Source organism: Schistocerca nitens, chromosome 10, assembly GCF_023898315.1.
Source record: "Schistocerca nitens isolate TAMUIC-IGC-003100 chromosome 10, iqSchNite1.1, whole genome shotgun sequence".
Taxonomy (NCBI): Eukaryota; Metazoa; Arthropoda; class Insecta; order Orthoptera; family Acrididae; genus Schistocerca; species Schistocerca nitens.
The window spans coordinates 87,903,741-87,926,892 of record NC_064623.1 but is presented as its reverse complement, the minus strand read 5'-3'; the positions used below and the strand labels follow the sequence as shown (position 1 = coordinate 87,926,892).

General features: G+C 44.3%; 1 long non-coding RNA gene across 1 annotated transcript in view; it reads left to right on the top strand.

Moving 5' to 3' along the window:
• The window catches only part of LOC126210565 (uncharacterized), a 290,752-nt gene that overhangs the window by 170,171 nt on the left and 97,429 nt on the right, over positions 1-23,152 (top strand). The window contains exon 2 of the long non-coding RNA XR_007540703.1: positions 1,180-1,274. This is a non-coding gene — a long non-coding RNA (uncharacterized LOC126210565). The remainder of the gene's footprint in view (positions 1-1,179; positions 1,275-23,152) is intronic.

The following is a 23,152-nucleotide window of genomic DNA, read 5'->3' as shown; positions in this document are numbered from 1 at the left end:
ATCGAAAAAGTGCAAAGAAGGGCAGCTCGTTTCGTGTTATCGCGCAATAGTGGTGAGAGTGTCGCTGATGTGACGCGCGAGCTGGGGTGGCAGTCTCTGAAACAAAGGCGCTTTTCTTTGCTGCGAGATCTATTTACGAAATTTCAATCACCAACTTTCTCTTCCGAATGCGTAAATATATTGTTGACACCCACCTACGTAGAGAGAAATGATCATTGTAATAAAATAAGATAAATCGGAGCTGGAACGGAAAGATTTAGGTGTTCCTTTTTCCCACGCGCCAATCGAGAGTGTAATGGTAGAGAAGTAGTATGAAAATGGTTCGATGAATCCTCTGCCAGGCACTTAAGCGTAAATTGCAGAGTAACCATGTGGATGTAGATGTAGATGAAGATGTAGAGTTTGTAGCCAAAATAGTGGGGGATAATATGGTGTATTGGAATCCCGAATACAAAGAAAACCTGCTTTCAGAAAAAAAATGTTTTTGCATTATTGTTGAACGCCCCTCGTATTTTAAATTGTCCTACAGCCACTTTTTTTCGTGTTTCTTCTTTGTTCTGTTTAGTTTACTGTTTTGTGCTTTTAAATACACTACTACTTCTCTGTCAAAATGCTTCAAATGGCTCTGAGCACTATGGGACTAAACTGCTGACGTCATCAGTCCCCTAGAACTTAGAACTACTTAAACCTAACTAACCTAAGGACATCACACACATTCATGCCAGAGGCAGGATTCGAACCTTCGACCATAACGGTCGCGCGGTTCCAGACTGTAGCGCCTAGAACCACTCGGCCACCCCGGCCGGCCTGCTCTGTCAAACATGCCATTTTCTCTGTGTTTGTACCTAAGGCTTGAAATGTTACATGTTTTTGAACGCTGTTCTGACCACACAGTCATTTAAACTCTGATGAAGTCCTTGTAAGCGGGAAACCGGTTGAAAAAATAGATTGATATTGTAGAACATACACAGTATTGTGAATACTTACGTTCCCTTAAGATTGTCTCAGTCAATCTTAGCATGGAATCTGCTTTTCCTACTACTATAGAAGTTTTTATGTGCTCCTTTCATCTTATGTCACCCTGAACGACTACTTCCACATATTTTACTGTAGCTATTGTTTCCAATCATACATCGCAAATAATGAAATCGAATAGTAATTCATTTCTTTTCTTTTCAGAACCCTACTGGTTTGCTCCTGATGTAAGCGTTACTGTGGAATCTATCGTCCCTATCGGTGACTGGGAAGAAGGAGTACTAGGCGTCTTTAATAAGGTACAGTTCTGAAATTACGGCATGTGATAGTTCTGAAATTACGGCATGTGATTTATCTGATCTTTAGAAATTCAAAAGTGTTAAAAAGTGAGCCCAAACTAACAATACTAGTTTAAAATGATTACCTATTCCCTACAGTTTACTTAACTAAGAGAGTAGTTCATATGACACTTGTACAAACACTCGGTGACAAAGAAAGTGACGCACACAGAAGGGGACCAGGAAAAGAAATGAAACCTCTCATTTCTGAGAATTATTGCAGCGATTAAAAAATCGAGTCAAATTTACGAAGAGCTTGGGGCACTTGGCTTTGCACCCCCTCGGGCCTGAATGCTTGTACTGATTCATATCGGAAGGGTGTCTTCCCCAGGCGCAGTCTTGCCTACATGATTTGTACGGGGATAGTCTAAAGATTTTCCAGGATCAGCAACAGCTGTCAGCGCTAGCGCAACGAGGCCCCTGCGTTGTAATTGGTAAGCTATCTCTGAACGTAGTAAAATATAAGTTAGTGCAGATGAGGAGGAAAAACAAACTCATAATGTTGAAGTACGGCATTAGTATTCTGCTGCTTCACACAGTAATGTCGATTAAATATCTAGGCCTAACGCTGCAGAGTGATATGAAACAGCATGTAAGGATTGTCAGCGGGGAAGGCGAATGGCCTACTTCGGCGAACTGCGAGAATTTTAGGTAAGTGTGGATCATCTGTAAAGGAGACTTCATATAGGACACTAGTTCGATCCACTGCTGAGTGCTGTTCGAGTGTTTGGGATCCGCACCAAATCGTATTAAACAAAGACGTCGGAGAGGCGGATAAGATCTAACAGCTAGCAAGTATTGTTTGGGAACTAAAATGGGAATCCCTGGAGAGGAGTCGACGTTCTTTTCGAGGAAATTTAGAGAACCGGCATTTGAAGCTGAATGCAGAACGATTCTACTGCCGCCAAAGTTCATTTCGCCAAAGGACCACGGTGATAAGATTAGATAGACTAGGGCTCATACGGAAGCATATAGACAATCGTTTTTCCGTCACTCTGTCTGCGAGTGAACAGAAAAGGAAATGAGTAGCAGTGGTAGAGGGCACCCTCCGCCACGCACCTCTCGGTGCCTTGGGGACTTCGTATGTATATATAGATACAGAACCCTTTAAGAGTAAACATGTGACGTGCCATCACTGTGGGTATCTGTGCTGTGCACATCTTTCTGTAGTTGATCCCGTGTAGCGACTAATGGACAGAAGAAACGAGATTCTAGCAGTGATTAATTACTTCATAAGAGAGCAAAAGGAACTCATATCGATTTTCAGAACACACTGGGGAACCTGCTCCTTCATATTCAACTTTTACCAAGAGGACAAACGTATTATAGCAGGGACACCTCCGACTATGATCCCTGTAGTGGTCAAACAAGATGTGCCACTACCCCCCGAAATTATTGCAAAAGTGTGGAAAATGATCATGCGTGATCGCCGACTGAGTGCTAGGAACTGCTGATGCTGTAGGGATGTCACCTGGACGGACATATCGCCTTTTAATAGTGGAATCGGATATAAGACAATAATCTGCTAGGTGTGTGCTGCGACTCCTAAAGCACGGTTAGAAACGCATCAGGATGCAAATGTACGAACAGTGTTCGGCACATTTTCAGAGCAAAAAGAATGTGTGTGAAAGTCTTATGGGACTTAACTGCAATGGTCATCAGTCCCTAAGCTTACACACTACTTAACCAAAATTATCCTAAGGACAAACACACACATATGCCCGAGGGAGGACTCGAACCTCCGCCGGGACCAGCCGCACAGTCTATGACTGCAGTGCCTCAGACCGCTCGGCTAATCCCGCGCGGCTTTTCAGAGCAACCCACCAAATTCTTTGTGCCAGAGTTTGACCACAGCTGAAACTTGGGTCTACTGCTAAACCACAGAGACAAAACAACAGTCAGAGCAGTGGAAACATGCTGGTTCACCACCAGCAAAGAACGGAAAGGCAATACGAGCAACCAGAAATGACATTGCGTCAGTTTTCCGGGATGCGAGATTTGGCAAGGAAGAAAGTCGTCTTTCATCAGGAAAATGCAGACTCACACACAAGTGTTGCTACCGTAGCAAAAATACACGAACTAAGATACGAATTACCGAGCGAGGTGGCGCAGTGGTTAGCACACTGGACTCGCATTCGGGAGGACGACGGTTCAATCCCGCGTCCGGCCATCCTGATTTAGGTTTTCCGTGATTTCCCTAGATCACTTCAGGCAAATGCTGGGATGGTTCCTTTGAAAGGGCACGGCCGATTTCCTTCCCCATCCTTCCATAATCCGAGCTTGTCCTCCGTCTCTAATGACCTCGTTGTCGACGGGACGTTAAACACTAATCTCTTCCTCCTCCTAAGATACGAATTTTTGTCACACCCACTTTATGCGTCTGATTTAGCTTCATTAGACATCTCGTAATTTTTATATGGATATGGTGTCTGTTATTTCGGACATGTCAGAAAGAACAGACACCATATCCATATAAGTATATAGTTCTGGTATCCCGGCCATGACCTACTTCTTCTGTGCGGGTGCGCACATATCCCCCGAACTCTTACGGGACTTGGTAAGAATGTCTCCACGAGTAATGAGTGTGGTGGGGTGAGACACTACGAATGTAGTGTGTGGACATATAAGGCGAGAATGTAGGTCTCGCAGGAGGCGTGCGCGAGATAGTCCCTGCAGTCGCGCTATCATCTGTGCCCTGGGTGGCTCAGATGGATAGAGCGTCTCCCATGTAAGCAGGAAATCCCGGGTTCGAGTCCCGGTCGGGGCATACATTTTCACCTGCCCACGTTGCTAAAGTCCCTTAGCAGCTGAAGGAATTAATATAATTCTAATCACGTAATTTTGGTCAGTGGATGGAGATTCTCCTCAAACAAAGAACTGATAGCTGAAGTTGAGAGGTATGTTGCAGGTCCTGGAGGAATTTAATTGCTGAGATGGGATGTAGCCACAAACATTCCTGGCTCACAGGCTGGGAGACTGCACTGAAAAATAAAATAATTTCACTGAGCTAGGTCATTTTTTTCTTCTACATTCCGAGAACATTTCAGACTACTTTAGTAATTGGTTCTTAATATACTGGATTCTGGAAGAGGGACAGATTTGATATCCGAGGTGGTCCCAGACACGATCTTTTTGCTACAGATCTGGGAATCGTGATGCCCACAAAAGTACCTCAACAACACACACACACACACACACACACACACACACACACAGACAATGTGTGGACGGGCATAGAAAAATAGCACCACGAGACTGACACATGTGACTTAACACATGTGGACACAGGCTGTCTGAAATGTAGTGTTCCGCTGTGAGAGTTATCTCAATCAGTAGAAGCCGTGACCTGAAGTCGTAGCTGAGGGCCACCACACCACACCATAGGAGGAATACCATTGTGCCTCACCATTACATGTTTAGTGGCTCGGGAGCAAGATGGGGCCCAATAGCGAAATCTGAAACTGGCCATCAGCCATTTTCTAATTTGTGTATCCTTCACTCCCAATTCTCCCTGACTCATCACTGCCTGTGCAACACCTGCATGAATTTCATTTCTTCACACCACCGTCGCTACACCAGACGCCACAACACCATCCACCAGCGCACGTACTGACTCCAACCCATAGGAAGGACCTCCTAAGTGCCATATAACACCCTCTCCCTCAACACCCAACTCGTCCCTTAGTCAGCAGCCCCACCCATTGCTTGTCCAATAGTAGGCATTTTGGAGGCATTTGGTGGGCCATGTACATGATCTGAATTGCAACAATACCAGCCCAGGCGTGTATAAAAGCTGTCTTTTGGGCCAGATAGGCAATACTGACATAGCTTAGAATCGGCATCTTTTGCATGTCGACTGCTGCCGCAAGACCACCACTATCCTCCCTGCTGGAGGCTACCACCATAGGGGGTGAGGGTCGAACCACGGCCCTCCTAGTCATTGAGCCACAGGGCACTTGCCAGTGTCTGACACCTCAGTTGATTGGTAAGCAGCTGGCCTGTCATTACTGTAACGACATCATACAGCTGTCACATCTGATACAGCACTGCCGAGGCCTTGGCACCTGCTACCATCCTCATCACTTCTGCCGCTGTGGGCTGTGAGATCGATACTTGACCTAGCCAATGGGACGTAGATGCCGTGGGCCAGCGCTGGATCGCGCTACTGGACGAGGGTGTGCATCTGTAGCTTGTTGAACTAACAAGGACTTTACATGCACACCACCTGTCTGTCTGCAGACCCCTACTGCTCACGCCAGTCTCCCGTAGCCCTCGCCAAACGTCGAACCCATAATGCCCAAGATGGGACACTGTACTGACAACTAGAAGAACGCCGCGTCCACGCCTCAGTAGCTGTAATTGCACCCCACATATGCTACAGTTGCAGGTCTTGGATCTCTGGTCAGGTCGCTGCCATACTCACCTGCAATGGTCATCCAGGGTTGTTCGGAACCATGATTAATTGCTTAACAAACTGTGGCGTTACAGTTCATCAGTCCATGCTTTCCCCTTGACAGCACCCTTTCAAATGCAACCATTTGTGTTGTGATGTTAACGGCACCCTAGAAATGGGAGAATGATACCCTAGTCCAATATGCTGCTAATCTCTGATGTCTGGTCCAGGGTGACACAAAATGTTGCAGTGAGACTATTGTTTCTTTCTGACTGGCAGGTTCAGAAGAGGCTGTAAGGCGTTTAGTGCAAAATGCTGCGAACTTGCCTGTGGCAGTCAAATGTGCTAGACTGGAATCTTGATGACAAGTACATCCTCCGTCACGTTGCCATACAGTCCAACAGCAGGCCTATGTCACGTATGTGTGCCCCATAAATCTAGATATTGCGTGAATCGACCAGCCGCCCAAATGGAGACGCAGATTTGTCACGTTCTGTCGCACACGAGTATGTTGTATCTTCCTGTTCTTAACAGTGGTCATTCAACATCTTACTGTGGTCACTCCCCTTATATGCACTACCAAGTCTGGTAACAACACTAAACACGAACAACACTCATGTACTCTGCTGGTTATTATACCTGTCGCAGGGACCTCTAAATCTTGTCATTTATAATCCCACTGATGGTGTGTATGTGCACCAAGGTGTATTTACATCCAACCATGTCTTCTGGGCGCTTGATTTTTTTTTCGCTTTTTTGTCAGAAAAATCCCAGCATCTTCCATACATTGTCTGTAGTTCTTGGCATCAGCTAGTTTCGCAAAGAATAAACGTTGCAAACTGAAGACAGAATGCTGCTACAAGCTTGTAGAAACTTTAGCCATCTGGTATTTTGAGTTGCAAGGAGTACAGAGGCGAACTACTAAATGTTTTTGAGGTTTCACAACAAATGGCTATGTGTTATCTTACTTCACACAAGGAAAGTACCCCATTTTTAAAAGCTGAAACAAAATGAAAACGGTTTCAAAAGGCAGAAATGCACCTTTTCGACCACTCGTCGTGTTAGTTTATCTGTCGAACTCTGTGTTCGTGTACATACCATGTTTAATGGTCGACGAGTTACAGACTACAGAACTACACGCCACATAAGAGACAGTACCACCCAACAGAAAATTAGAACCACCAGGTTAACAATAGTCATAAATGAGGTACTTACAAGACGCCCTGTTCGTGGACAGGTATGTGCGTACCGGCGCTTAACTTCCACATCTGAGTATCTCTAAGATACTGAACCACCCTCCAGTTATAATACTGTGAAAATAAAGCACAACAGAATCTGAATCCGAATGTCAAATTATTTGACCCTGTGTAATGAAAAGTAAGTTGGCAAAAGGTATTTATTCCAAGATTACTTCTGTTATATCCTACACATAACCAAATGAAATTAATAGCGCGATGAAAGAAAAACTGACCCATAGAGCAACAAAGGGCATTCTACGTTACAGCATATTTGTTTCCTAAAAACATGAAAAAATGGTTCAAATGGTTCTGAGCACTATGGGACTCAACTGCTGAGGTAATTAGTCCCCTAGAACTTAGAACTAGTTAAACCTAACTAACCTAATGACATCACAAACATCCATGCCCGAGGCAGGATTCGAACCTGCGACCGTAGCGGTCTCGCGGTTCCAGGCTGCAGCGCCTTTAACCGCACGGCCACTTCGGCCGGCGAAAAAAAAAAAACATGAATGACATGGATCAGAGATCCATATTAGTCACAGATAACATCGAATGTGTTTATGGTCGTGTTTCTTGAAATGCAGAGTACTATTATACACTTGAGAAATTTGACCAGAGGCGGGACAAATTGACTGTAAAGGTGCATTTACAGCTGTGCGCCTTGCGGCTTGTAGCATGTTGGTGTGTTTGTTCCACACGGAAGTACAGGCAAGCGCGTAGACGCATGCATCTCTCTCAGCTTGTGCGCGCACATGATCCCATTCACACCTACACTATGTGATCAAAAGAATCCGGACACCTCCAAAAATATACGTTTTTCATATTAGGTGCATTGTGCTGCCACCTACTGCCAAGTACTCCATATCAGCGACCTCAGTAGTCATTAAACATTGTGAGAGAGCAGAATGGGGCGCTCCGCGGAACTCACCGACTTCGAACGTGCTCAGGTGGTTGGGTGTCACTTGTGTCATACGTCTATACGCGAGATTTCAACACTCCTAAACATCCCTAGGTCCACTGTTTCCAATGTGATAGTGAAGTGGAAACGTGAAGGGACACGCTTTGTACAGGCCGACCTCGTCTGATGACTGACACTGCCGACTGTTGAAGAGGGTCGTAATGTGTAATAGGCAGACATCTATCCAGACCATCACACTGGAATTCCAAACTGCATCAGGATCCACTGCAAGTACCAAGACATTTAGGCAGGAGCTGAGAAAACTTTGATTTCATGGTCGAGCGGCTGCTCATAACCCACACATCACGCCCCTAAATGCCGAACGAATCCTCGCTTGATGTAAGGAGCGTAAACAATGGACGATCGAACAGTGGAAAAACGCTGTACGCAGTGACGAATCACGGTACACAATGTGGCGATCCGATGGTAGGGTGTGGGTATGGCGAATGCCCGGTGAACGTCATCTGCCAACGTGTGTAGTGTCAACAGCAAAATTCGGAGTTGGTGGTGTCGTGGTGTGGTCCTGGTTTTCATGGAGGGGACTTGCGCTCCTTGTTGTTTTGCGTGGCAGTATCTCAGCACAGGCCCACGCTGACGTCTTAAGCACCTTCTTGCTTCCCACTGTTGAAGATCAATTCGAGGATGGCGACTGGATCTTTCAACACGATCGAGCAACTGTTCATAACGCACGGCCTGTGCCGGAGTGGTTACACGACAATAACATCCTTGTAATGGACTGGCCTGCACAGTCCTGACCTGAATCGTACAGAACACCTTTGGGATGTTTTGGAACGCCGACTTCGTACCAGGCCTCACCGACCGACGTCGATACCTCTCCTCAGTGTAGTAGCACTCCGTGAACAATGGGCTGCCAACATCATATAGAATTCCAGAATTACAGATGGAGGACGCCACGAAAATTAAATGTCATTTTCTGCCAGGCGTCCGGATACTTTTGATCACATAGTGTTTACTGGAGAAACTTGAAATTTTCGTGCGTATCTTACAAGAGCAAGACCTTTTCAACTTCATAAAGACACTTCGTGAAAATTACATAGTGGCCCCTCTTGCACTTCTCGTAGTTTAGGTACAATATATGCACATAACATGCATGAAAATTTTTGACAAAGACTTGAGCACTATGTAATATAAACTTTCTGAATTTAACTGGTATTTTTCATTTCTGTGACGAAAAGTGCCTCATACATGACAAAACGCGTTTAAATATAGTGCACAAGTGAACATTAGGTTGTGGTACAGGTCAGCCTGTTACCACAACCTTTATTTGGCATTCACATTCGTTGGCTTCGCTAACTCACTACCAGGTTCCCACGTTTCAATCTAACCTAGATCTCAGGCTAAGCTGCATATCGATGACGCCACAACCGATATTCCAGGGAGAGTCCAGTGTCACACTGTAGCCAGACATATTATAGACACACTACCCGGGTACACAGTGTTGCCTAGCCATCTGTTTATTCCAGTTTTCTGTTAGTCACTCTCCTCCCTACCCTTCCGACCATCCACTCCTTCCCAGACTGTATGCTTGTGTCCCTGTCCATATCTCCTCCCCCTCTCTGTCCATCTCCTCCTTCTCCCTAAAAACCCATTCCTCCCTTTTCTGTCAGTGGGGCAGTGGTTAGCACACTGGACTGGCATTGGGAGGACGATGGTTCAAACCCGACTTCCCCACCCTTTCCTAATCCTAAGGGACCGGTGACCTCCCTGTTTTGTCCCCTACCCCAAATCAGTCAAACTTTTCTCCCCTTTGCCAGCATTCTCAAAAATTTTAGAAAAAGTAATTTACAGGCAGCTTCTCAACCATCTGACCACAAATAACATATTATCAAGTACACAGTTTGGATTTCTGAAGGGTTCTGATATCGAGAAGGTTATTTACACCTACAGTGAAAATGTACTTAATTCATTAAATAAAAAATTACAAGCAGCAGGTATTTTCTCTGATTTGTCAAAGGCATTTGATTGTGTGGACCACAACATCCTTTTAAATAAATTAGAATTCTAAGGTGTCACGGGCAGTGCTGCAAAATGGTTCAAGTCATACCTCGCTAACAGGAAACAAAGGGTGTCAGTGCAAGGGAATAGTGAATTAAGTCATCCGTCATCATCAGAATGGGAAGAAATTACATGTGGTGTCCCACAAGGAGCCATCTTAGGGCCATTGCTTTTTCTTGTGTACATTAATGATCTCTCATCAGTTACACTGCCAGAAGCAGAGTTCGTTTTGTTTGCAGGTGACACAAGTATTGCAATAAATAGTATGTCGAGTGTAGTTCTAGAAAGATCTGCTAATGATATTTTCATGGATATTAATAAATGGTTTAAAGCCAGCTCACTGACATTATACTTCGAAAAGACTCACTATATGCAATTCAGAACCTGTAAGAGGTTTCCACCCAGCATATGCATAAAGTATGAAGAAGAGCAGATAGAAGAGGTTGACAGTCTTAAATTCCTGGGATTACAACTTCATAATAAATTCAGTTGGGAGGAGCACACCACAGAACTGCAGAAACGCCTTAACAAATCTGTATTTGCAATTCGAGTGTTAGCTGACATAGGCGACATAAAAATGAAAAAGCTTGCATACTTTGCCTACTTTCATTCCATAATGACACATGGTATAATATTTTGGGGTAACTCTTCAAGCCAAACAAAAGTTTTCTGAGTCCAAAAGCGTATAATACGTATTATTTGTGGAGTAAATTCACGGACGTCCTGTAGAAACCTCTTCAAAGAACTGGGTATACTAACTACTGCCTCTCAGTATATTTACTCCTTAATGAAATTTGTCGTAAATAATATATCTCTTTTTCCAACAAACAGCTCAGTTCATACATACAATACCAGGAACGAAAATGATCTGCACAAGGACTTAAAAGCACTTTAGTTCAAAAAGGGGTCCACTACTCAGGAACACTCATCTTCAATAATTTGCCAGCAAACATAAAAAAATTAGTTACAAATAAAGATCAGTTTAAAAGGAGCCTGAAAGACTTACTAGTGGCCAACTCCTTCTACTCCATTGAGGAATTTTTTAATAGAAACAAATGATGTATTGTATATATATTCACACTATTAGTATTGTTATTTCGGCTTTATATATATATATATATATATATATATATATGAACTTAGATGAACTTAGCGGTTAGATTAGATTAGATTTGTTTTTCGTTCCATAGATCTGTGGTGAGGAGATCCTCGTGGATGTGGAACATTTCAATATATATATATATATATATATATATATATATATATATATATATATATATATATATATATATATGGAACGAAAAACAAATCTAAGCTAATCTAACCGCTAAGTTCATCTGCTCAGACCCTCTAAGTCAGCCTTCTGCTCCTTCTTTCTGTCAATCCCATCCTCCCTACCTTTTCTGCCCATCACCAGGTTATCACTGCCACCTCAATAACAGGCCGGCTGTTCTTTTTCTTCTTCTTTCTGGTGTACAGCCCGTTAAGGGCCCGGGCCTCGTTGACTACCAGCTCCCCCAGCCCTCACTTGACTTCCCCAGCCTTCTCCAGTTCTGTTCTCCATCCAGTCACTGCAGTCTCGGTCTCCCCTCTGGCTTTGCTGTTTGCACCTTCTTTGGCGCTCGTTGCTCTTCCATTCTCTGTGCCTGCACCAACCACTGCAACCTTCGCGCCTTTTCATCTGCAGTGATCGGTGGATTTCCATAAAGTTTATTCAATTCTTCATTGGTCCTAATTCTCCAAGTATCATTTTCACATACTGTCTCAAATATTTTGCGCAATACTTTGTGTTCCCATGCGTCCAGGGTATTTCAGAACTGTTCTGTAACTGTACACCTTTCGGACCCATTCATAACAACTGGTTTTTGATTGTTTTGTAAACTGTCGTCTTCAGCTGTCTTGAAGTGTTGGAGAATCGCAGCACAAGGAAACCATAATAGCACCTGTTACACACAGCTATTCTTGCCTCTATTTCTGTTGGTATCTGGTTATCTTCTGTAACTATGCCTCTCAAATACTGAAACTGATATACTCTTTCAAATCCCTCAAGCTGCTCAACGCCTCTCCACCTTGTTTCGTTTCTGCTGTTGATAACATCTTTCTTTCCTTACTTCTGACCAATCCAACTACATCCTCTTCTATTTCCAGAACTACGCAGTCTTCCAGCAATTATTATCTGTTTCTCCAAAGGATAGCTTTATCATCCGCAAATGCCATATTTTAAGTCGTGCTGTTGAGAATAGTATCATCTGGTGGTCCTTACCCCAACAGTATTTCTCTCCAAGATAGTAAGTAAAAAGTGCACTGAGTTTGGTTGAAACTGATCCAGAAGCTTTTTACCAGCGTCTTTACCGGATAATATGATGCACATGTCACATATATTTAACATATTTTACACGTACAGTGTTTGTACTCATATTTCGCCTGTATCTGCAGTGAATGTCGTCCTTGATATATTATGTGATCAAAAGCTTCCGGACGCCTGACTGAAAATGACTTAAAAGTTCGTGGCTCCCCCCATCGGCAGTGCTGGAATTCAGTATGGTGTTGGTCCACCCTTAGCCTTGATGACAACTTCCACTCTCGCAGGCATACGTCCAATCAGGTGCTGGAAGGTTTCTTACGGAATGGCAGCCCATTCTTCACATACTGCTGCACTGAGGAGAGGTATCGATGTCGGTCGGTGAGGCTTCGCACGGCGTTCCAAAACATCCCGAAGTTGTTCTATGGGATTCAGGTGGGGACTCTGTTATTGTCGTGTAACCACTCCGCCACAGGCAGTGAATTATGGACAGGTGCTCGATCGTGTTGAAACATGCGATCGCCATCCCCGAATTGCTCTTCAACAGTGGAAAGGAAGAAGGTGCTTAAAATATCAATGTAGGCCTATGCTGTGATAGTGCCACGCAAAACAACAAGGGGTGCAAGCCCCCTCCATGAAAAACACGACCACGCCATAACACCACCGCCTCCGAATTTTATTGCTGACACTACACACGCTGGCAGATGACGTTCACCGAGCATTCGCCATATCCACACCCTGTAATCGGATCGCCACATTGTGTACCGTGATTCGTCACTCCACACCACCTTTTTCCACTGTTCAGTCATCAAATGTTTACGCTCTTTACACCGAGCGAGGCGACGTATGGCATTTAACGGCGTGATGTGTGGCTTATGAGCAGCCGCTCGACCATGAAATCCTCGTTTTCCCACCTCCCGCCTAACTGCCATAGTACTTGCAGTGCATTCTGATGCAGTTTGGAATTCCTGTGTGATGCGACCATCTTCAACAGTCGGCAGTCCCTGTCAGTCAACAGACGAGGTCTGTCTGTACGCTTTTGTGCTGTACGTGTCCTTCCACGTTTCCACTTCACTATGTGGACCTAGGGATGTTTAGAAGTGTGGAAATCTCGCGTACAGGCGTATGACACAAGTGACACCCAATAAGCTGACCACGTTCGAAGTTCGTGAGTTCCGTTGGGCGCCCCATCCTGCTCCCTCACGATGTCTAATGATACTGAGGTCGCTAATATGGAGTAGCTGGCAGTAGGTTGCAGCACAATGCACCTAATGTGAAAAATGTATGTTTTAGGAGGTGTCGGATACTTTTGATCAAATAGTGTATACAGGGTGGTTCAAAAAGAAAGAAAGGATTTCAGATGATTATTACACAAAAACTATGAAAGATAGAAAGTCTCTGCGTATGTTACTGGATAGAGGAAGGTTCTAGTTTTATGTTCATGCTGACATTATACCTTACACTCTTCACGACCCTATGCGCTGCTCAAGAAACATCGAAACGCTATTCCATTTCATTTAGCACACAAATCAACAGGTCCCTATTGATTGAATCGACAGCTTCCGTAATTCGATTTCTCAGCTCGTGAAGACTAGCTGGTATAGATGGAACAAAGTCTTTGTCTTTTGCGTACTCCACGGAAAAAGACTGCATGGTATAAGGTCTGGTGATCTGAGAAGCCAAATGCAAGATCTTGTTGTGCAACACACAAAATGATTTCTCTTATCTGGTAGCCGTTGTGTTACTATTAACAAGCAACAGCGCAGCTGTGTCAGAAATTTGAACCTTCCTGTATCCAGTGGCATGCGCAATGTGTTTCTATCTTTTAAAGTTTGTCTGTAATCTTCTTCTTCTGCGGCTCTACAACTCATGATGAGTCTTGGCCTCTTCAACTATCTCCTTCCGTTTATCTCAGGCCCTTGCTAGCATTTTCCAGTTCCTGTATCCCATCTTCCGAAGCTCTTCTATGACTCCGTCCTCCCATCTAGTTTTCGGCCGATCATGTTCTATCAACCTGTATTTCCTTGTAAAATCTTTTTTGGTATTTCTGAATCATTCATCCGGGCCACGTATCCACCCTACCTCAGCCTCTATGACTTCACAATTCTTATAACAGAGTGGCCATCGTACATGGCGTACAACTCACGATGGTATCTCTTCCTCCATATTTCCCTTTGGAAAATTTGGCCGACAATCCTCCTGAGTATCCTTCTGTCGAATGCGTACAGCGATTCAGCATTCTTCGCTGTCAGAGCACGGGTTTCAGAGGCGTATGTAAGCACTGGTCTGATCGGTGTTTTATAAATGGTTAGTTTTGTGGCCCTAGTCAGGAGCCTTGAAGATAAAAGCTTTGTTAAGGCGAAATATGCTTTATTAGGTGCAATTAGTCTCTGCCTAGTCTGCTAGGCTTGTTACAATCGAACTCAGGTACTTTAAATGATCGACTCTTTCAAAGGTATAACTACTCATCGTTATTTCGGCTGGCATGTTTTCCCTGTGCGCGTTCCCAGCAGCTAGGTATTTTGTTTTCTGCTCGTTTATATTTAGTCCTATATTCCAGCCTGTTCGAGTGCGGCGAATGTCTCTTCTATTGCCCTCATAGCTCTTGCTACTGCGTCGATGTCGTCCGCTTAGGCCAGTATCTGAACAGATTTATGAAAAATTGTTGCCCCTATTCAAGATATATGGGTGGTTTGAAAAGTTCTCGGAACGGAATAGAAAACAAGTACTTACATCACTGAAACTTTTTTTATTTTTTAATGTAGTCTCCTTGTAGATTAATGCACTTGGTCCAACGATTTTCCAGTGCCTTGATCCAATCTCGAAAAGGAGCTTACTGCAGGCCTGCAAAATTGTTGTCAACTCCGGCTATCAGTTCTTCGTTTGAAGTGAATTTTCATCCACCAAGAAAAATTTTGTTGGGAAGAGATGAAAGTCTGTAGGAGCCATGTCAGGTGAATAAGGCTGGTGTGGCAACAATTCATACCTTAGTTCGTGTAATTTTGCCATGGCGACGGTAGATGTGTGCGGGCGCGCATTGTCTTGAAGGAAGATGCCTTTCTTCCTTGCTAAACCTGGCCTTTTTTTTGGGTATCTTTTGTTGCAATTTGTCCAGGAGGTTAGCATAGTATTCTGCAGTAATTGTTTGCCCAGTGGTGAGAAAATCTACAAACAGAATCCCCTTCGCCTCCCAGAACACTGCTCCCATGATCTTTCCCGCCGAAGGAATTGTCTTTGGTGGCGGAGAATCAACATGTTTCCACTGCTTTGACTGTTGTTTTGTCTTTCGGGCATAGCAGTGCACCCATGTTTCATTTGTGGTCACAAACCGGCGCAAAAAATCTCCTAAAACTGGTCAAACATTGTTCCGATATGTCCATTCTCGTGCGTTTTTGATCCAGCGCCAAGAGTCGCGGCATCCATGTTGCAGATAGTTTTTTCATTCCTAATTCTTCATTTAAAATGTGATGTACCCTTTAAGATGACATCTGGAAAGCGTGAGCAATTTCACGCAGTTTCAGTCGGCATTCCTCCATGACCATTTCGTGCACTTTTGCAATGATTTCTGGAGTAGTGACACATCTTGGCCGAGCACTGCGTTGATTATCATGTAAGCTGTCCCGACCAAATTTAAATTCATTTGTCCACTTGGCAACAGTTGAATATGAAGGAGCAGAGCCCCTCATTGTATTCTGGAAATCGGCATGAATGTTCTTTGCTTTCATATGTTTCTTTCGAAGTACTTAATCACTGCTCGAATCTCGATTTTTTTTTCCACATTCGCAAATCATTACGCGGGCATGACAACAGAGCCACGTCACCGCCACAGCTCTCTTCCAAGAGCACTGACGTGGCACGTGTTTACAGGCAACAGTCCAATCAATATCAAGTGAACAACTCGTGGCGCTAGAGCTGACCTCTCGTGGTGATTCCTAGAACATTCCAAACCATCCTCATATTTGCTTCTCTCATCACCTCCGAAGCGGCGTTGGATAGGAGGAGTGCCAGCGCACCCCCTTGCCGTTTAATTTCCAAAGTATTGGACAATATTCCTCCTGTTTTTATGCAGCCTAGGATTTCTCTCGTTGTCATCTTTACTACCCCTATGAATTTTTTTTTTAATACTCAATTCACCTAGAGCTTGATGCTCTCCGTCTACACTATCTTATGCTGCTTTAAAATCAATAAAAAGATGATACGTTCCGACCCCATATTCCTTTGTTTTGTCTTAGGGTAAATATCTGGTCGATGGTTGACTTACCGGGGATAAATCTACATTGGGATGGTCTCGTTCCCCTGACTGTTACTGGAAGGAGTCGGTCACGGAGTAGGTTAGAGCGGTTGTTGGGAGGTGCTGTGGGCCCAGACTGGGTATTCATGGAGGGGGGTTGGGTTGTTTGGGGGAAGAGACCAAACAGCGAGGTCATCTGTCTCATCGGATTAGGGAAGGATGCGGAAGGAAGTCGGCCGTGCCCTTTCAAAGGAACCATCCCGGCATGTGCCTGGAGCGGTTTAGGGAAATCACGGGAAACCTAAATCAGGATGGCCGGACGCTGGATTGAACCGTCGTCCTCTCGAATGCGAGTCCAGTGTACTAACCACTGCGCCACTTCGCTCGGTCAGTAGGTTAGAGACAATTTTATATCCTAGATTAAGCATCTACATCTACATCTACATCCTGACGGTGTGTCGCGGAGGGTAACCTGAGTACCTCTATCGGTTCTCCCTTCTATTCCAGTCTCGTATTGTTGGTGGAGAGAAGGATTGTCGGTATGCCTCTGTGTGGGCTCTAATCTGTCTGATTTTATCCTCATGGTCTCTTCGCGAGATATACGTAGGAGGGAGCAATATACTGCTTGACTCTTCGGTGAAGGTATGTTCTCCAAACTTTAACAAAAGCCCGTACCGAGATACTGAGCGTCTCTCCTGCAATGTCTTCCACTGGACTTTATCTATCATCTCCGTAACGCTTTCGCGATTACTAAATGATCCTGTAACGAAGCGCGCTGCTCTCCGTTGGATCTTCTCTATCTCTTCTATCAACCCTATCTGGTGCGGATCCCACACTGCTGAGCAGTATTCAAGCAGTGGGCGAACAAGCGTACTGTAACCTAGTTCCTTTGTTTTCGGATTGAAATTCCTTAGGATTCTTCCAATGAATCTTAGTCTGGCATCTGCTTTACCGACGATCAACTCTATATGATCATTCCATTTTAAATCGGTCCTAATGCGTACTCCCAGATAATTTATGGAATTAACTGCTTCCAGTTGCTGACCTGCTATATTGTAGCTAAATGATAAAATATCTTTCTTTCTATGTATTCGCAGCACATTACACTTGTCTACATTGACATTCAATTGCCATTTCCTGCACCATGCGTCAATTTGTTGCAGATCCTCGTGCATTTCAGTACAATTTTCCAATGTTACAACCTCTCGATATACCACAGCATCATCCGCAAAAAGCCTCAGTGAACTTCCGATGCTATCCACAAGGTCATTTACGTATATTGTGAATAGCAACCGTCCTACGACACTCCCCTGAGGCACACCTGAAATCACTCTTACTTCGGAAGACTTCTCTCCATTGACAATGACATGCTGCGTTCTGTTACCTAGGAACTCTTCAATCCAATCACACAATTGGTCTGATAGTCCATATGCTCTTACTTTGTTCATTAAACGACTGTGGGGAACTGTATCGAACGCCTTGCGGAAGTCAAGAAACACGGCATCTACCCGTGAACCCGTGTCTATGGCCCTCTGAGTCTCGTGGACGAATAGCTCGAGCTGGGTTTTACACGACCGTCTTTTTCGAAACCCATGCTGATTCCTACAGAGTAGATTTCTAGTCTCCAGAAAAGTCATTGTACTCGAACATAATACGTGTTCCAAAATTCTACAACTGATCGACGTTAGAGATATAGGTCTATAGTTCTGCACATCTGTTCGACGTCCCTTCTTGAAAACGGGGATGACCTGTGCCCTTTTCCAATCCTTTGGAACGCTACGCTCTTCTAGAGACCTACGGTACACCGCTGCGAGAAGGGGGGCAAGTTCCTTCGCGTACTCTGTGTAAAATCGAACTGGTATCCCATCAGGTCCAGCGCCCTTTCCTCTTTTGTTTCTCTATCCCTCTGTCGTCTATTTCGATATCTACCATTTTGTCATCTGTGCGACAATCTAGAGAAGGAACTACAGTGCAGTCTTCCTCTGTGAAACAGCTTTGGAAAAAGACATTTAGTATTTCGGCCTCTGTTTCAGTACTATTTTGGTCACAGAGTGTCTGGACATTTTGTTTTGATCCATCTACCGCTTTGACATAAGACCAAAATTTCTTAGGATTTTCTGCTAAGTCAGTACATAGAACTTTACTTTCGAATTCATTGAACGCGTCTCGCATAGCCCTCCTCACACTACATTTCGCTTCGCGTAATTTTTGTTTGTCTGCAAGGCTTTGGCTATGTTTATGTTTGCTGTGAAGTTCCCTAACTCGGTTGTTGTACCACGGTGGCTCTTTTCCATTTCTTACGATCTTGCTTGGCACATACTCATCTAACGCATATTGTACGATGGTTTTGAACTTTGTCCACTGATCCTCAACACTATCTGTACTTGAGGCAAAACTTTTGTGTTGAGCCGTCAGGTACTCTGTAATCTGCTTTTTGTCACTTTTGCTAAACAGAAAAATCTTCCTACCTTTTTTAATATTTCTATTTACGGCTGAAATCATCGATTCAGTAACCGCTTTATGATCCCTCTATAGTTACCACGTTCCAGGGCTTGTAATTCCCTTTTTCCATGTTTGGGGTATTTCTTCTTCTTCCCATATTAGATTAACCAGTTGTAGGATGTTCATCTCCAGTTCAGAGCCTCCTTGCTTGAAAAGTTCCGCTGGAATGACGTCTGTTCCCGCCGTCCTTTTGTTGTTTAATTTCCTCATTGCTGTTCCCACCTCTTCTAAGTTAGGTGGGTCCACTCCATACTGTTTTGTGGGTGCTCTTCCTTCTGCATTTCTGTTGGGTACTTTTGTACAACTGGTCTCGGGTTAAGGAGTTTATCAAAGTAGCGACGCCATCTGTCACATATCTTCTTCTCTTATAATTCCGCGATTCTCATCTTTTATTAAACTCGTTCTGCCCCTGAAAAATTTCCGTGCCTTATTCACCTCCTTATAAAATTTCCTTGCCTCTTTTCCACTTCTCAGAAGCTTCATTTCTGGAATGTTTACCTTCATTTACTCTATTTTTTCTTTTGATGGGCCTTTTTCTCAATTCTACGTTTTTCTTTATGTTCTTCCATTATCCTCCTGGTACAACGTGATGTAATGTCCCTTTCTATGCTTCATTTTTTTCATTTGTTGTTGTTTCACGTTCGGTATCGAACCACGAGCTTTTTGTTTGCCTTACACTGTTCCCAAGTGTCTCACTTGCTGCTGCCTGCACTGTCTTTTTTAAAATTTTTTCCCATTGTTCCACAATGTTCTTAGATTCTCCAGCGTTTTCAGGGGCCTGAATTATTCTCTCCTGATATCGTTTCCTTGCTTCCTCTGATTGAACTGCGTGGAAAGTTTGAACCTTCCTCTATCCAGTGACATGCGCAATGTGTTTCTATCTTTCACAGGTTGTTTCTAATAAACAGCTGCAATCTGATCTTTCTTTTTCAATCATCCGGTGTTTGGATACTGTCTGCGAACTATGTTGCAAATAGAGTTAGTTAAAGACGTAGAAAATCAGAACGCCATGACTGGAGTGAAAACACCACTCACTGTGTATGACATCATATATCCTGAACTATATGTCGCTGGATGATATACTTTTGTAGATAGATTCAGTGGCATGTGTGCAATAGAACTAGTATAAAAGAAGTAAGAAATTTAAACGTTACGCATAATTTTGCAGCTTTACTGCATGCCCATCGAAAATGTAGCAATCGATAAGCTTTTCCTCTTTCACATTTTGTGTGGGTTGTCAGCGAGAAGTTTCGCAAAGGTTTGAAATTATGTCTAAAATTTGTTTTAAGTAGCTGAATGCTTTCACTCTCAAATGTTGCATGAACATACAGGGTGCTTCATTAAATGTGTTTGCCTCTGTAAGTTACGAAGTAATAGGCGACGGAAATATTTATTGCGGTAGGTCACCATAAGAAACGTTACACTGTCGGCGGAGCTATGAACATTGTTTAAAGTGTTATTATTCAAAGAGTTACAGCAAAGAGATACAATTTTTTAAATGGAACAATAGTCGTTTCTATCATGCACTGGAATCAGTAACACCAGTTGTGTTTACATCAATTTAAATTACATTGGTATCACTCTTAGTTTGGGAGCTACAACTATTAAAAGTTTCAGGGGTAGATACCACACAAGCTGCGCATAACGCAATGCGCCTCCTGAATGTGGTGCGGCCGAGTTGGGACGTCGCCGGTGTCACGGAGAGAGAAGCTTCCTCGATGCGCTGTTAGAGTGCCGACCGTCGCCGCACGCGGCCGTATACCCGACAGTTCGAGCCACTCAAACGGGGCTCAATATACCACAGTTACTGACATCGGATGAAGATGGCATACACGAACAACGAGTACGTTGACATGTTGCTGGTGCTCGGCGAGTGCCGACACGATGCCACTGAATCAGCCATGGCGTACGCCGTGAGATATCCTAGGCGAAGAGCTCCGGCAGCCATTACGTTCTTACGTGCCGAACAACGACTTCGGGAAATAGACAGCTTGGTAATGCGCCGCAGTAACAGACGAAGAACTGCAAGAAGTGGGGAGACGGAGGTGTTTGTTTTAGCTGCAGTACACCACGATCCTCATGTCAGCTTACGAGCCATTGCTGCAGTCGCTGGTGTCAGTCTCCCAACTGTGTGGCGTATAGTACACGGCCACAGGTTTCACGCCTGTCACTGACCCGGGAGCTGCATGGGAACGATTTCCGTTCAAAAACGTTCAAATGTGTGTGAAATATTATGGGACTTAACTGCTAAGGTCATCAGTCCCCAAGCTTGCACACTACTTACCCTAAATTATCCTAAGGACAAACACACACACACATGCCCGAGGGAGGACTCGAACCTCCGCCGGGATCAGCCGTACAGTCCATGACTGCAGCGCCTAGACCGCTCGGCTAATCCCGCGCGCGATTTCTGTGCGAGTTAGTTTCTGTGACCCCAACCGTCAACGTAGGTGGTCTATTAATGTATGGTGTGGAATCCTTGGTGATGAATCATCTGTCCACACTACTTCCCAGGTACACTGACAGGTGAGTTATATCGTGCTTTTATGGTCGACAGTTTCGGTGGCCTCCTTGAACATGTGTGACTACACACGAGAGTCCATATGTGGATGCAGCACGATGTTCACCCAGCCCATTCTGCGCGTGCTGTTGTGGAAGAACTAAACAACAGGTTTGCAGGAAGTTTCTTGGGGCGCTATGGTCCTCATTCATGCCCGCAAGGTCGCCCGGTTTAAAACCATTAGATTTCTTTTTGTGGCGATATCTAAAGGGTCGTGTTTATGCCACTGAGCCCACATCCCCAGATGATCTAGAACGGCGCATGGAGAACGCATGTTGCTCCGTGACACCGGCAATGTTACATCTCGTCCGCAAATCCTTTAGAAGGCACATTGCATTGTGCATTCAGGAACATGGACACACATTTGAATATCTCATTTAAATCAACTTCCCACCGCCAGAACATCCCTGACACACCACACAGCCATGTATTACTTACAGCGTGTGGTATCTGCCCCTGAAACTTTGAAGGGTTGTAGCTCCCAAACTAAAAGTGATAGGAATGTAATTAAAATTTATGTATACACGTCTGGTGTTACTGATTCCAGTGGATGATAGAAACAACTATTGTTCTGTTTAACAAATTGTATCTTTTTGCTGTAACTCTTTGGATAATAACACAGTAAACTATGTTCATAGCTCCGCAGACAGTGTAACGTTTTTTATGGTGGCCTACCGCAATAAATATTTCCGTCACCTATTACTTCGTAACTTACAGTGGCAAACACATTTAGTGAAACACCCTCTATAGTCTAGGTAATGGTAAGTTAGTGTTTGCTCGAGACACATACACAGTTTGACTGAAATATTTGTCTTATTAAGTAAAGTTTTTAACATTAGATTACACCTTTTAATTACTAGATTATGGCAGGATTTGAAATTTTTAAATTCGGTCATCAATTACGCGAAATTTTGGTAATCAGTTTTTCGCCACCCCTGGAAGCTGTTAGATAGGCAACTTGCAAAAGTTACGGGATTGTGGGATGGTCGCTTAGCAACACTGATACACTGGTGAGCCAGTACATTGTGACCACCGACCTCCTAACAACGTAAAGCCGCCCTCCTCTCGGAGAGGAATTACCGCTAATCAGACACACACACGGTGCGTGCTGTATTAGTGAGTGTGCTGTCCGTGTGTAGAATGGGTAAGGCGCGCGCCCTGTCTCAGTTTGACTTACGGCAGATTGTGATGGCCTGAAGGCTCGGCAAAAGCATTTCGGAAACTGCACGATTTGTTTGCTGTTCGGGAAGTGCTGTGGTGAGTGTCTGCAACACGTGGCGGAATCAAGGTAAAGCCATCTCCAGACGTCGTAGGATTGGACGGTCACCCGTCATTACAGATGTCGGACGTCATAGGCTGGGCAGGCCGGTAAAACACGACAGACGGCAAACTGTGGCGGAACTAACATCAGACTAATCCTGGGCGGAGTACAAGTGTGTCTGAACACACAGTGCACCAAACATTTCTAAGGATTGGGCTCCACAAACGACGACCCCTGCACGGGCCAATTTTAACACATCGACATTGGAAATTACGACTCAAATGGGCACGTGAACATCGGCACTGGACGTTGATGCAGTGGCAGAGCGTATCACCGTCCGATGAATACCGATACCTTCTTCATCATGCCCATTAGCTC